Genomic DNA, 16,767 nt, shown 5'->3' with positions numbered 1-16,767 from the left:
TAGAAGGACTAGCTTGTAGACTGCTTCAGACATTGACTTTTTTTCCCCCTTCTATTTCCACATAGATCCCTCTTATTAAAGATCTGTTTTCCTACATAATATAGTGGCCTAGCTTTGAGAGCCATCTGCAACACCATCTTCTAAAATGAGGCACAGCTGTTTAGTTGAACTGGCCTAGTCCCAAGAATGAGAGACCAGTTTGGTGGGATCCTTTGCCATTCAGCTACTGGCTTAATTTTTTCTCCATAGCCATGAACTCTAGGTGTGAAACTTCTTGGTAAGTTTCAGACAGGGGCATGTTGGGTCGCAGAAACGAATACTCCCAAAATATGACACTTTGACATCCTGAACTGAATAAGAAGCCTCAAGATTTCTCTGACCTCCCCCACTCCTGTCTCTCAGTTCTTTGTCTCTCTCAAAGCACTGGATGAAGTTGTTCTCTGAAATTATCTTATCTGCCTAAAGTCTAGACCCACCAAAGAAGAAAACAATTATCTCTGGTCTCTTCTAGGGGGGTATTTTAAAAAGCTTTGAAATCATCCAAATGAGCCCTTTTCTTGTGGTAAACACTTCTAAGTAGTGACGAGCTCTATGATCACCTGCAAATTACACTTAGTTGGTGACTGACCCCCATCCACGCAGGCCTTATGCTGACATTATCAAGGCTCACGCTTTATGAGAAAAGGAAACTATAGGAAATGAATCATGAATCATTATTTTTAAAGAGCAACTCCATCACAGCTTGCTTATCATTATTAATAAATGAAGAAAAGAGGTAAAACATGTGAACAAAGCCCCTAAGAAAGACAGATCTTTTTCTCTGATTAGAGCCAGCAATTTTGAAATCACCTCACAGTAGCCTATCTTGGAATAGGTGCCTAGAGAAGGGCTTGCCACTTACCCTGCTATATCACCCGAGCCAGGGTGATATTGGGGGGTCTCTTTTCATGTTATCACTTTGAATTATAACTTGACACAGCGGACATTTAATCTCTATTATTCTCTCTTTTCAGAGTAAGTTTCTTGGGGGTCAGGGGTGTGATGGGGAGAAGAACCTAGATACTTTTTTGTCAAATCTAGCTTAGCTTTGTTTGTTTGTTTGAGGAGACAAAAAGAAAATAAAACTGAATCGTTTTTTCATTTGGGAAATATGAGCAAATAAAATCTTATAGGTTTTATAACGGGATTCGGGGATCCATTGAATAACCAGATATAGAGCAGCTAGAGGGGCTTTCATCCACTTCAGTTCTATCATGGCAATAAAAGTATATATTCTTAGAAGCACACATTATCTCAAATGGAAGATGGTACAGGGAAAATAAGCTGGCTATACTGGCTCAAATTGCTAGTTGCTCATATTGTCATTGGCAAATTGAGTTTTTTCCCTACTTTGTACTGGTCGCAGAGAAAGAACACCCAATTGGAACAAAAGCCAAGCCAGTTTTATTCCTTTCCAGAAATGGAGATGGAGTGAGCTTACACTCTAAAGACCCTTTCTCCCTGACCAATAGAAGACATGGAGTTTTTAAGGACTGGGTCCGAGGAGCAAGAAGGAAGGTTAGCATGTGCAGGGTGGGACTACAGATGTGCAGACTCAACTCATAAACGCACATCTTCGTACAACCCATGTACATAAAATGGCAGAAATTTTCTTTCTGTGGTGGGAATGTTAGCATTATGATGGTATGTTAATGATCTAAAGGCCACTGGGGTTATCTCTTCCAGTTTGGGTTGGTTTCAGGGTCTTATCTCCCTCTGGTATCTGGTCAGGGGTCAGGAAGCTCTGACTCCATCATGGGGCTCATCTGTTTTTTTTTTTTTTAAGCGGCTGTACCTGTAAATAAGGGCTGAAGAAAAACAGTAAGTAAAAGAATTTTCCCAGCTACTTCATCAGGGCTACCTTGATAACAAAATAATGTTCACTTAGCGTTTCTTCTCTGGTTAAAAATTTCCCAACTTGTGCTGCTAGGTTTGGTCAGGTAACTAAGACCTTGTAGGGACCAATGGAAAACTTCCCATTCACCTTCTGAAGGCCCACTGAAAAGGCAGATTAGTAAGAGAGAAGGCATACAAATGTATTCATATGCACGAAGGGAAAAATCACAGAGAGATTACCCCACCACACAATTGGGTAGAGATGCTTATTTACCCTTCTTCTTAGTGGAAAGGGAGATAGGGAAACATGGATGATTTTAGGGGGAGTAGTAAATGATTCTTAGGGGAATTCAATGGGCTCACAACATTCAATGGCCTGGGACAAAGTCTGCTGGGTCCACAGAGCAGACAATAGTTTATGACAAGTCTGTTCAGGTATGTTAAGAGACTTCGATCTTTCTTCTTGTGATGTAAGTTCACATGTTTAGCTCTTTTCTTCATTTAGTAATAGTGATAAGCAAGCTGTGAGGGAGTTGCTCTTTAAAAATAATGATTCGTGATTCATTTCCTGTAGTTTCCTTTTCTGATAAAGCGTGAGCCTTGATAATGTCAGCATAAGGCCTGCGTGGATGGGGGCAGTCACCAACTAAGTGTGATTTGTAGGTGATCATAGAACTCATGGAGTGTTTACCACAAGAAAAGGGTAAGTGTAATTTGTAGGTGATCATAGAACTTAGGAGTGTTTACAAGAAAAGGGCTTATTTGGGTGATTTCAAAGCTTTTTAAAATACCTCCCTAAAAAGTAAACTATTTTAATTTAAATTATTAGTCATTTCTACCTGAATCTGAATTACTTACATCAGATGCTTTCTGTTTAAGATGTGAGCGGAAAAAGTTAGTCTCAGAGCATAAAGGCTTTGAATGAAGTGATGGGGTGAGCACTGAATAAGGAACAGGCAGAAAGGGAGAATTTTTATAGCAAAAAGAGACAAATAGAAGTGGTGGAGTTGGGTTGGATGTCTCATTATAGGGGTAGGGGGAATGGTAAGTGTTTTAGACACCTAGAGGCAAGTGGTAGGGTGCTGAGTGTTCGGAGAGAGAGAAATGATGACTCTGTTGGAGAAAAGGAGGAGAGAAGTGAAATATGAAGTTTTTAAAAATAATTACATTTATTTGACCCCTTTCTCTTACATCCCACATAGCATCTATAAGCAAATCCCATAATCTCTATTTTAAAATATACCCAGAAGTCCAGAATCTGACTATCCTACCTTATTTTCATCACTACCACCCTAGTATCCTGAATTATTGCAATAGCCTCCTCATTGGTCTTCCTGTTTCCACCACTGTCCCCTTAATGTCAACTTGCCAGAAAGCAAACAGAAAGATCATTTAAAAACAAAACTCAGATCATGCCACTCTGCTCAAAATCCTCCAGTGGTTTCTCTTGTCTCTCAGAAGAAAATCTTAACCATGGTCTCTGAGTCTGGCCCCTGGATCTTTATTGACATCACCTCCCAACTCTCTTTCCCTGGCTTCTTCTACTCTAGGCACTCCTTGCTGGACCTCTAACATACTAACAGCTCCAATCTTCTGGGCCTTTGCATTTATGATTCCCTCTCCTAGAATGCTAGGATTTCCCCTCTAGAAATCCTCACTCACTTACTTCCTCATTTGATTCAAATCTATACTCACAGATCATCTTTAGTGGACTTTGAATACTTGATACAAAGTATCTTGATATAAATACTTGATATAAAGTATAAAGACCTGAATACTTGATATAAAAAAGCATGAGCATTCCTCTGTATAACTCTCTATCTTTTTACCCAGCCATATTTTTCTTCATAACACTTGTCACAACTATATGTGTGTATATATATATTTGTTTATTGATTCACTGAAAGCTTGTTTCTTGAGAATAGAATTTTTGTCTATTACTCTTTGTATATAGAGAGCACCTAGAAGAGTGCCAGACACATAGTAACAGCTCAACAAGTGCTTGTTAAGTGACTTACATAAATTGCATGAAGCCTCAGAAAGGTTCTGGGAAATCTTAGAGAAAAATTTGAGAGAGTCTTACTATAAATAAAGTAAATGCTCAGAATCTTCTCCAATGAGAAGCTGAAAGCTTTTATTCTGACTCAAGAGTTGATGCTGCTTTGCTGAATTGCTGAGATAAATGTCTCTGTGGTGCATTTAAAATGTTGACTACCCTAGATTACTTGAAAAATACTTCCATCTAATTACCTATAATCTTTCCTGGGACAATTATCAAATGTGCTTGTTAACATTAAATTTATCTTTCTGTTAAATGTCTTGCATTAGCTGTGATCATTTTGAATAGACAAAGGGTCATACATTGTGCCAGACAAATCCTTTTTCTATCTCAGCAATGAAGAAAACAATTTCCATCCATACATGATATACTTTTGATTTGTGGAGTTCTGAAGTTTCTACATATTTAATATGACTTTGATCCATTTAAGCTCATAATTTATTTTGTAGTCAGTCTTTGGAACTACACATTCTTCCAGCTTGGATAATATTTTCATTTGAGTATCGGCATAATTTGGATCCTACTTTGAGCAAACTATCTTGAAATGGCTTTCTCATATGTCACCTTGTCTAGGCTGAATTGCATTTCCCAGAATTTTTTCTCTTGTTTGTTTTGAGTTGAGGTCAGACATAGGGAAGATTCTTGAGAGATTTGGAGGCTGGAAGAGAAGCGGTGGCCATTCTGTGGCTCACACAGATTGCTGCTGATCTGTAGATTCACCCTACTGGTGTGAAGCAGCTTCTCATTCTGCGGCTGCTCTACCTGCTGCTGATATTCTTTCAGCTTCTCAGACTCCTAGGCCAGCTGTGTGTGTTTCACTTTGTGGCAAAGGGCCCCACTTCCACTGGATACCCTCATTACCAAGGTTAGAGGCAACAAGAATGAACACAGGTTTTAGTCCTTCTCCACAGAGTTCCAGCTTAAGCTTGTTGGTTCCAGCCTGCTTGTGATCTTCCTTTTCTGACTGCCATCCCCGTGATCTTGAAGCCTCAGCATCATGTATGGCATTATGTGAAGCCATACAGAGACTGCTTAGCCAGCTCCCACAATCACATAAGGCCAATTCCATATAACCAATTTCTCTCTCTGACAGATAAAGAAACATACATATAGCTATAAATAAAAATATAGATAATATAGAGATACCAGTAGTTCTCAGCTGGTGGCAATTTTCACCCTCAGGAAACACTTGGCAATGTCTGCATACATTTTTGGTTGTTACAACTTGGTGGAGAGTAGGGAGTTGTTCTACTGGCATCTAGTGAGTAGAGGCCATAGATGAACCTACAATTCACAGGACTGTCCCCCACCCTCACACCCCATCAAAGAATTATCCAGCCAAAAAGTCAACAGTGCCATTCTGCAGAATATCTGATATAAATATATAGATATAGATAGATACTAGTTTTTGCTTCTCTGATTAAATGCTAACTGATACAGATTTTAATACCAAGAGTGGTTCCAGGGAGAGAGAATCTTAAGTACGAATTCTCTGACTTGGTTTTGAATCTTCTCTAATATGATTAAATTTAAAAGCACTAATGAGTCTATTTCCAGCAGTAAGAAGGGCACTGGTAGTCAATGGCATGATGTGGCAATAGAGATATACAAAATATCACCACTGGTTACTGTTAGGGTCCACCCAACTGGACTATTTCCCCCTCCCATAGACCTAAGCCCCAAAGGCCAAAAGTAAAACACCCTACCCCAAACCCACCTGTAACTGTTTGACCAGAGGCCAGCTGTTCCAGGATGTGGTTAAGACGTCTACCTTGCACAACAGAACTGGCAAGAAAAACATCTCCAGGAAGCGGTCAGACACGTGGCACAAAGGACCCCCCACTCCGACCCTGCCTCTTTTCTTTTTCCTTCACCCTGACCCAGTTCTATGCCCTATAAAACCTTGCTATACCCTGTAAGCGGGGTTGCCTCCTCTGTTTTTGTCAAGAGGTAGCCCAGCAGGACTGACAATAAATCAGCTTGCCTGAACTTGGGTCTATTGGCCTCATTCCTTTCTCGGCTGTCCTTCTAATTATTCCTTACAGTTACTCCTAACCAAATACTTACAGAAGACAAGGTTCTGGGTGACCATGTATTTGATGCCTTAGCACATTTTAGTCAAACCAAGGAGTACAGTGAGGTTGGCTGTTTGCTCCTAACTGTGCTGGAGAAAGTAGGGAAAGGATAGGCTCAGGAATTTGAATTATCAGCCCAAAGTCCACATAAAGAAACTGAAAGCTTCTGTTTGCCCTGAAAGAAATTCTTACCTTCCTTCCACAGCCACAGGGCCCTGAAAACCAAAATTCAGAGCCTCCGCCCTGCCAGTGGCTGAATAATGCAAAGTTATTTCTCAGCCTTGTAGCCTCTGTATGACTATAAAGCTGGAACGGGATCCTATGGGCAGATTCTCATAAAGCTGGGGACTTTAACCCCTGAGTTCTGCTGAGCCTTTTTTGCCAGTAGAAGCAGCCCTTCTACTCCTGTCTTGAGAAGATTAGCCCTCCTTTGCCTGCCTTTCCTGAGGTAGTTGACTGGTAAGGCACTGATCATCCTCTTTAAGACCTACCCCTACCACCTCTCTTTGCTTCTAAACCTATAACTTACCTGAATTCCCAGCAGGCTCAGAGGGGTAAAGTACAAAGTGTAACCCATGAGGAGCTGTTATGCATACCAAAAGCATTGCACAGTTTTATCATTTTATATAGGCAGAAACCTGGGACATATGCATAGGAATCAATTTTAAAGATATGGGGTCAAAGTGAAAGGAAAATGAAGTTGGATTGGGCAGAATTCGTTGATATGGGCCTGTATTCATCAGCTTGGTGCGCCATAACAAAATACCATGGACAGGGTGGCTTAAATAACAAAAAATTATTTTCTCACCGTTCTGAAGGACGAAGTTCAAGATCAAGGTGCCAACAGGCTTAGTTTCTGTGGAGGGCATTTTCCGGCTTGCAGATGACTACCTTCTTACTGTAACTTCACATGGCCTTTCTTCTGGGCATTCACATGGAGAGAGAGAGAGACAGTTCTGATGTCTCTTCCTTTTCTTATAAGGACGTCAGCCATACGGAATTAAGGCCTCACCCTTATGACCTCAGTTTACTTAATTATCTCCATCTCCAAATATAGTAACATTGGGGGTTAGGGTTTCAACATATACATCTTGGGGAGGGGCAACAATACAGTCCATAACAGGGCCAACTAAGCAAATATTCTAGATTCAGTGTTTCAAGTTGAGGGGCTTGACAGTTTACTTGGTTGGTTGGCTGAAACATGGACCCAAAAGTGACCTATGATAAATGAAATCAAAATGCCAGAACTTTTGGGGTATACTGTAGAGGAAGATATCTAGAGGCTTAGAAACATTTGAATGTTGGAGTGTCTTTATTATATAAGACCTACTCACTCACCTTGAGAGGGCTCTCAGAACGTACCCTTTACCCTGGCTATGAGAAATAAATCTGTAAGGGGAGCTCCAACATCCTTGATGAGCTTTGTGCTGGCTATTCATTATAGACCAGAAATTATCATGGGAACTGCTACCATAAACCAGGATCCCTAGATGTAATGACAATGATAGACTCTTGAGACGACAAAGGTCAAGTGGCAGTGGCAGCACTTAATTGCCTTTGTGAGTTGAATTGTGTTCCTCCAAAAAGATATGTTGAAGTCCTGACCCCCAGTATTTGTGAATGTGACCTTATTTGAAAATAGGATCTGTGTAGATATAATCGAATTAAGATGAGGTTGTAAAGGATTAAAGTGGCCTTTAATCCAATGACTGGTGTCCTTATAAGAGGGAAATTTAGGCACAGAGATGCACAGGGAGAATGCTGTGTCATGACGAAGGCAGAGGTTGGAGCGATGCAGTTGCAAGCCAAAGAATACCAAGGATCACCAGGAATCATCAGAAACTAGGAGAGAGGTATGGAATAGATTCCCCTTCAGAGCCTCAGAAGGAATCAACTTTGCTAACACGTTGATTTCAGCCTTCTAGCCTCCATAATGTAGGAGAATAAATTTCTATAGTTTTAAGCCACCCAGTTTGTGGTACTTTTTTATGGCAAACCTAAGAAACTAATACAAATTGCCTAAGACAAAACGAGTATAGTTACCATAATTGCCAACAGAGTCAAAGCAGTGATTAGAAGAGTCTGATTCACAGAAATCTTTAGTGTTGGCTGGTTGATCGTGGTGCCCCTAAAAAAAAAATGGACAGTTTACTAAATTCTTACTTGATCTATATAAGCAGAACAGATCTAAGCTTAGTGAACGGAAGTCTTACTTGAATCCCTAAAATACGATGACCCTTGAGTCAATTCCCAGATTTCAGCCAGTTCACCAACCTAAAATTGATTGAGTGAAGGGGAGATCAGGCCTCCTTGAGGAAAGAGCCTAATACACTGCCACAAATTTATTCTGTTAATCTTCCTACTAGCCTTCCCCAGAGTTACTTGCAGACTTTTACTATTTACCCAGGTGATTGTACATTTGGGAAGGGGAAATATTCAGTCTTTGGGGGGAATTACTAGATGCTGGCTCTCAACTGACACTAATTCCCGAAGACCCAAAATGTCACTGATGTCCACACACTTAGAGTAGGTGCTTATGGAGGTAAAAGGTCAGGTGATGGAATTTCAGCTCAGTTCTATCTCAAAGTGGTCCCAGTGGGTATGCATACCCATCAAGGGTCCTATTTCTCCATTTAAAATATATATACCTGGAATGGACATGCTTAGTAACTGGCAGAATCACCACATTGGTTCTGTGACATATATAGAGAGGGCTATTATGGAAGAAAAGGCCAGATGAAAACCACTAGAATTGCTTCTAACTATAAAAATAATAAACAAAAACCAGTACCACATTTTGGAGGCATTACAGGAATTCATACCACCCTCAAGGCCTTAAGTGTGGATGACAATTCTGAGTTGCTTCTAGTCAATAGCATATGCAATAGGAAATGAGATTTCACTAACCTAATTTGCTTATAGTATATAGCAAAGGTGTTGGCTGTCACTCTCATTATCAGGTTACATTATGTAAGACTCGATCTTAGCTGTTTGGAGACAGATACTCTCATGCAGGCCTTCAAGAAGCAACCTGCCATGTTGTGAACTGCCAAAGAGAAGGTCACATGGCAGGAAACAGCAGGTGGCCTCTAGGACTTGAAGATGACCTCTAGCCAGCAGAAATCTGGATCCCTCAATCATATAGCCTTAAGGAAATGAATTATGCCAGATTCTTTAAGTTAAGCCTCCAGTTGAGAATGTAGCCTCTATAACATCTTGATCACATATTTGTGAGTCCCTTAGCAGAGCACCCAGGCAAGTTGGGCCCAGACCCCTGATCCACAGCAACTCTGAGATAATAAATGTGTTTTGTTTTAAGCCACAATAGGAAGATAATATACATACTTCAAGGCCTTTGAAAATCCAAACTGCCTTCTGAGAGGCCAGGAAGCTGAGCAAAATACTGTGTCTGAGAAGTAAAGAAGACAAGAAGCTGGTGGTGCCTGAGAAGCTGAAAAGATGAGGAAGGCTTCTGGAAATTTCATAGGCTTGGGGGAAGGACTAAACTTCAGAGCCTGTGAAAAAGGAGGGACCTTGATAAACATCATAGCCTTTAAGTTGGGATCCCCAAAGACCTCTAATTTTAAAATAATGCTGAATGGCAAATACTCTAGCCTTCATTCAAATGACTAAAATCCAGCTTTAAAATAGCTCAATACCTGATTGATAAAGGTGATATGCATTTACCATAACTATGTAGCAGAAACAAAGTTAAGTCCTCATTGAAGGAAGAAAACATAGCCAAGAGCTTCAAATTGTCTTTATAGCTTTTTATGCACAATGATCAGATACAATAAAAAATTGGTGTGCAGATAAGAAAGGAGAAAAATGAAACAATAGAAATAGTCCTCCAGGAGATCAGATATTAAAATTACCAAGCACTACTTTAAAATAACTGTTCTTATGTTCAGAGATTCCACTAGAGAATTAGAAATTATAATTAAGAAAGAAGCCAATGGAAATTTTATAATAGAAAAATTATAATAACTAAAATTAAGAACACATTAAATACATTTAAAAGATTAGATATAGCTAATGAAAGAATTATAAAACTGGATTATAGTTCAGAATAACATGCTCAGAAGTGACACATAAAAAGATAAAAGGATAGACAATACAAAACAATAGTATGAAGTATATATAGTGTACATGGTGCACAATGAAAACATCTAGCATATACGAAAACTGAGTCCCAGAAAAAGAGGAAATAGAAACACATTTAAAGAGATAAAAACTGAGAATTTTACAAAACTGATGAAATGTACCAACCCACAGACTTGATAAATGCTAGAAACCAGAAGTAAGATACTCGTAAAGAAAACTACATGCAGATGCATCAGAGTAAAACTACTGAAAATCAAAAACAAAAATAAAATCTTGACAGTAATCAGAAGGAAAATATATTTATCTTCAAAGGAGAAATCCTACAACATCTAACAAACTTCTCAACAGAAATGATGGAGGCCAGAAAGCAATGGAATGGAATCTTCAAAATGCTGAAATAACTGCCAACCTAGAATTCTCTACCCACCAAAAACATTCTTAAAAAGCAAAGCAAGACTGGGCATGGTGATTAACAACTATAATACCAGCACTTTGGGAGGTTGACGTAGGATTGCTTGAGACCAGGAGGTCAAGACCAGCCTGGGCATCATAGTGAGATGCTGTTTCTACAAACAAACAAACAAACCAAAAAGAAAGAATGAAAGAAAAAGAAAAAAGTTATCTGGGTGTGGTGTTGCATGCTTGCACTCCCAGCTATTTGGGAGACTGAGGTGGAAGGATCACTTGAACCCAGGAGTTCAAGGCTGCAGTGAGCTGTGATAACACCACTGCACTCCAGGCTGGATGACAGAGTGACACTCTGCCTCTACAAAATTAAAAATACAAAAAGCAAAAATGATTTGAGAGAAACAAAAACTAAGAAAATTAATCACCAGCATAACAACATAATGAGAATTAACAAAAGGATTTCTTCATGTAACAGGAAAATGATCCCAGATAGAAACACAGAGAAATCAGAAGGAATGAAGAGTTTTCTAAAAAAAAGGAGGTAAACATGTAAATAATTTTAAATAAATATAGACTGCATAAAGCTGTAACGATAATGTCCAAGACTGTTTTTATACATTTAGAAGTAAAATACATTTCAATATAACATAAAAGAAAAGAAGGAGTGTTTTGGTTAGCATCCATAAGCTATGCTACAGTAACAATTACCCAAATCTCAGTACATTATCACAATTATTGTTTTCTCACATTTTATGTTGACCACTGTAGCTCTTAGTTGGCTTTGGTTCCTCTCCATATATTGTCTTCATTTCAAAATCCGCCAGTGGAAGTAACCACTATTTGAGATACTCTATTCTCATAGCAGAACAAAAAGAGAAATGGAAGAATTATCCAATAGCGCTGAAGTTTCTTCTTAAACATCACATATAGTCACTTCTATTTACATTCTTTTGACCAATGTGAGCCATGTAGCCAAAGACTTATATATTCTTTTACCAGAATACAGAAATAAAAATGTATTTTTTACATTTTTATTTATTTTGAAGCTGAAAAAAAAATACAATATACCACAAAGAATGAATGAAATTTATGTGTTCAAAGGTCCTTGAATTTTCTGGGATGTAGGAAAACATTTAATTTATATTACAACTAATGAATAAAGAATTCATGTTTTAATATCTAGGATAATCTTGAAGAGTAAAAATGTCTAAGTAATAAGCTAACAAATGGGGAATAGAATAATAAGCTAATAGAGAGGAAAGATAATAATAGAGGATTAATAGAATAATAAAAGAATATTTAATAAATGCAAAGAAAGCAAGAAAGGAGAGAAAAAACATAAAATATATGAAACATGTAGAAAAGCAAGTATGATGGTAGATTTAAATACAAATATGTAAGTAATCACATTAAATGTTAATGGTTTGAATATTCCAGCAGTTATCAGACTGGATAAAAAACAGAACTCAAATATATTCTGTTTGTAAGATACACACTTTAGATATAAGTATGCAAAAATGTTTAAAGAGCATAGAAATAGTCAAACAGCAACTTACCACAAGAAATCTGGGGTAGCTGGACTAATATCAGACAAGGTAAACTTTTGGGCAAAACCATTCCTAGAAAGAAAGATATTTTGTAATGATGTAAGTGTTAATCCATCAGAAATATATGACAGTTCTGGGATTGTACATGTCTAATAACATACTCCTCAAGTCTACAAAGCAAAAAGTGACAGAATAAATTGAAGCAATAGACAAATTCAAAAGAATTTTGGTAAATTTTAATTCACCATTTTCGTAACTTAAAAGCCAAGTTAATGAATCACATTATTTACGTCTTCTGTGGTCTTGCCAAAATATTTTCAGCGTTTTTTGTTCTGTTTTGTTTTGTTTTTTTTTGTTGTTGTTGTTGCTGTTTTTTTTTGAGGCAGGGTCTTGCTCTGTTGCCCAGGCTGGAGTACAGTGGCACAATCACAGCTCACTGCAGCCTCGACCTCCCTGACTCAAGTGATTCTCCTGCCTCAGCTTCCTGAGGAGCTGGAAGTACAGGTGTACACCACCATGCCTAGTTGATTTTTTATTTTTTGTAGAGACGGGGCCTCATTTTGTTGCCTAGGTTGGTATTAAACTTCTGGCCTCAAGCCATCCTCCTGCCTCAGCCACCTAAAGTGCTAGAATTACAGGCATGAGCCACCACTCCTGGTTTACTTTTTCTATCAGTTTATTTGAGTTCAAAATATAACAATTTGTTTTACCTTATTGACGTATGGCATTTCTTTTCTTCAATATATTTCTATAATTCTGTATAGTACAAGTAAACCCAGACTTACTAATATTAATGCTAATGTAATTTTCTCTATTTTTTTCTTGCATTTATTACAGTTTCTGTTTTATGAACGATAACACAATGCTATCTGGTATATAAATATTCACAAGTGTCACATCTCCATTATAAATTAAACATGCATCAATTAGAAATTATGTTAGATCATGAGCAACAGAGAGTCTTCCAAGTAGTAAGAAAGATAAAAATTTTATTCTTAGGAAGGCCAGCATTAGTAAGGGTGCTCTTTAAATTCATCAACTGGTCCAATTTCAAAACAAAGATAAAGAATTAATGAAAAACTACTTGACTAATGAGTAGAAATTACAAAATCAAGAAAGGAAAAACGTAATTCAAAAGCAAATGAATAGCATGTATTATAATAAGGGTGACTTAAAAGCTAAGAGGTGAAAAGAAATTTGTCTATAATTTCAAAAAACACACAGGCATCACAATCTTGTTTTAAAAAAGATGTGATGAAACAAAAGGAGATGAAAAAAAGTCATGAATGAAGAGAAATATGAGAAATAAAAGTAAATTAGAAGTAAATTAAATATTTACAAAAATAATTGTCACATTTGATGCAATCATAAATAGAATAAACAGTATTTAATGCCACAATCAGTGACATGGAAGTCAAACTTCAAAAAAAGTACGCAAAATGAAAATTAAAATGAATGAGATGTAAAATTACAAAAAGATCATTAGATATGGAATTCAGATGAAAGAAAAGAAGAACAGAAAAGATGGAAAAATGCATTCAAAGATTTAATAGAAAAAAGTGTTTTTGAAATAAAAGTCTTGTTTGGCTCTGAAGAGCAAATTAGGCTGTTTCCTAGGGAAAGTAACTGGTAAAGTTACTGATATTTGAAGATTAAGAAAAAAGTATCCTAAGGGAATCTTGGAGAAAAAGCAATTAACATACAAAAGGGAGCATAATTATGCTACTCTGAGATTTCTCTACAGGATACTACTTACTGAGATAATTGGAAGAATTCAATGAAATAATGTAATTATGCTAGTCCTTGGATTGCCATCAGGACATTCATAAACTTACTGAAACTATATTCAAAATATTGTTTGTGCACACATGTAAACTTTGCTAGGATAAAACCAATTTTTTGTTTGTTTGTTTGTTTTTTGTTACCTGATTTACAAAGAGATGACAAATAAATTAAGAATCACTGCACTAGAGCATGTCTCCCCAGTGGTGGACGTCATCTTTGCAGGAGTCCATGGAAAGTGTTTTGTGTCCATGAGTTTATTACAAGATTCCTTCTAAGAGTATGAATTTTCATTCCAATTATATTTAAAATTAATAAGAGTAGCATGTTCTCTATCATATGGATGGCCATCTAATTTTTTATTTTTACTTTTTTTGACAGAGGACCTACAAGGAACTTTATTTTCTTGCTTCTCTCTTCACTGGGGCACTGCCCCTTGGGAAGACCAAGTGGGCTCCTGGCACAGGGATCCTCCATCTTCTCTAGCACACGTGGCATTGCCAGCAGGCTAAAAAGGGCAGCTGGCATGGTTGGCTTCAGTCTGACCCAGGGTGCCCAGCTGGGGTCCCCTCAGCCCACAGTAGGGGCAAGGGCTGCTTCTCCACAGTTCATACTGAAGGCTTTCAGCCCTGCCCAGCTGCCTCTTCTCCAAAAGTCTGGCTTTTGAACACTCTTCTCCTTCCTGGGGAGGGTTTTTGCCCCTCTGAGGTTAGACAGGAACCAGAAGAACAGTTTATCTGCTTCATCATGTCTGTGACCTGGGGTTCACCCAGCCTCTAATCCCTCTGGCAAGCACCGCGCTTGAGCACTGTCCACACAGTGGAAACCACAGGAAATGACTTTGACTTGTGGAGAAGGAAGAATGCGAAATGAAAACAAAAGCAAAAGAACCGTCCACAGGAGCACACAGAAAAGCCCCATCCACTGCCCATCTCTCTCCCTTGGGCCCCCAAACAACCACTAAAGTAAGACCCAAACTAAAGGCCTGTCATGTAAACCCAAAATCAATTAACCTCTCCTGAAACATGCAAAGAAACTGCCCACCCAGAAATATCCAAAATCGTCTGTGCCAATTATGAAGAGACCAACAGCTTCATCCCCCTTCTCTGGAACCTCTGGTACTGACTGTGTCATCCATGGGGTGCCCCAAGGAGGGTGGACTCTTTTCTCTAGGCCAGGACAGTGACAGTTACAAAAGGTGGTCCTTGCTTGCACCTGAGAACTGCTTTTTCTTCAACTAATGGACAGTGACATGGCCTAGGCCAGGGATATGCTTGAACTCATGAGACACCACCAAGCCCCAGAACCGATGGTGTCTTTTAATGCACCCACCTTTGGCGGGTGGTGACAATCTCCAGGAAACCAGCACAATTCACAAATATAGATTAGGACAATGCAAGGGCTATCTCTGGTGGCAAAACACCAGCAAACAAAACTGGGCCAAGCAGAGGCAGGACACCGGAGGTGCCCTGTGACCATATCTTTTCCAGATTTGCAGCAAAGGCACCATTGGGATTTCCCACATGACCTGTCCCAAATGGCATGCGGAGTCACATGGTGAAGTCACCAAGGTCCACATGTGGGTCTCAGCTTTCTCAGCTCTGGGACCCAGACCCTGTAACCCCTGGCCCATTCTCTTCCCTACTCAATGTGGATTACCCATCCTCTACCTTGCAGCTGGGGGACAGCCTGGAGGGGAGACATCTTGGAGGTCACACATTCTACAGGGTTTAATGTTGTCCATTCCCCACCTCTCCCATTTTTTTCCCTTTTCCTTTTGTCTTTGTCTCATTGCTAGATGACCATCTTATGATTGAGCATTACTTTATTTTAATGTGCATGTTTATGCTTGTGTTTAGGTGACCACGTTGCACAAAAGGATCATGAAGCACCAGCATTTACATTTTAATATACTGGTAGGCACATTGCTTTGCTCTTGCTATCCCCCTCTAATGCCACAAATGAAAACTTTTAGCACCTGCTATTGGGCAAACACTGATTTCTTTAAACAGTCATGAGGGAAAAAAACCCTAGACTTTTGCTTTTAAAAAGCACTGAACTATGACATTATTAAATTTTGACTTAAATTACTTACATAAGAGTTGCATGTCCTATCCTGAAAACGATTATGTTTTGTAGGAATGTTCTACTTCAATTATTTTGGGCTAACGGAAAAATACAGAGGCAGAATTAATATAGGATAAAAGGTCTTAAAATTATTTAAACAGAGAAAACAGTGAGATAATCAAATCATCGTATGGTACACTATCATATTTGTATATGTAATACCAATGGTGAGCACTAGTATAGCTTCAGCAAAAACTTATTTTCTATATAAAATTAATATGGTTTATTTAAATTTTATTAGTTGTGTGATGTGATGGATTCAACTTTTAATTTAGATTGTAGAGTTGTAAAAGGGATGATAGCACAGGCATTTCATCCCTAGGTTTACATATATATATTTACAGGCCACCATAATTTCCAAAACAGTTTCTGTCCTCGCTGTGTATCAGAAAAAAAAAAATCTTCTTTTATAAGTATTTTAAAAATTCCACACATAGCATAATTTATCCAAACTGGCTTTGCTGTAGGCAGTGTGCTGTCATTCTCTAGCTAAGTGACTCCACCAATCTGTCTCAAAGCATGGGACAGGAAGAGTTATGCCTCAGCAAAACAACATGCCCCAGTTTGTCAGGGTTATTCTGAAATAAGGCCATTATTTATTTGTTGGTCAAAACTCAAAACAAACAAATTCTCTAATTCCATGTTTACTTAGTAGTTAACAAATGCATGAAAAGTTACTGTCTTCCATGTTTCATTTTATCCTGAGTTCCTCATGAAACAGAGAATGAAGGCATGATACACAGCTTTATATGCTTGCTTTGTGGAGAGAGTGCAATCTCAGTGAACCAAG

At 38.4% G+C, this 16,767-nt stretch overlaps 1 long non-coding RNA gene across 1 annotated transcript; it reads left to right on the top strand.

Moving 5' to 3' along the window:
- The first annotated feature begins 2,460 nt into the window (after positions 1-2,460).
- On the top strand, positions 2,461-16,212 carry LOC144338654 (uncharacterized). Its single transcript, XR_013412911.1, has 2 exons — positions 2,461-2,578; positions 14,232-16,212. It is a non-coding gene; the product is annotated as an uncharacterized LOC144338654 (long non-coding RNA).
- Positions 16,213-16,767: the final 555 nt, after the last annotated feature.

This window comes from Macaca mulatta, chromosome X (assembly GCF_049350105.2).
Source record: "Macaca mulatta isolate MMU2019108-1 chromosome X, T2T-MMU8v2.0, whole genome shotgun sequence".
In the NCBI taxonomy this organism is placed as follows: domain Eukaryota; kingdom Metazoa; phylum Chordata; class Mammalia; order Primates; family Cercopithecidae; genus Macaca; species Macaca mulatta.
This window is presented reverse-complemented; position numbering and strand designations above follow the sequence as displayed.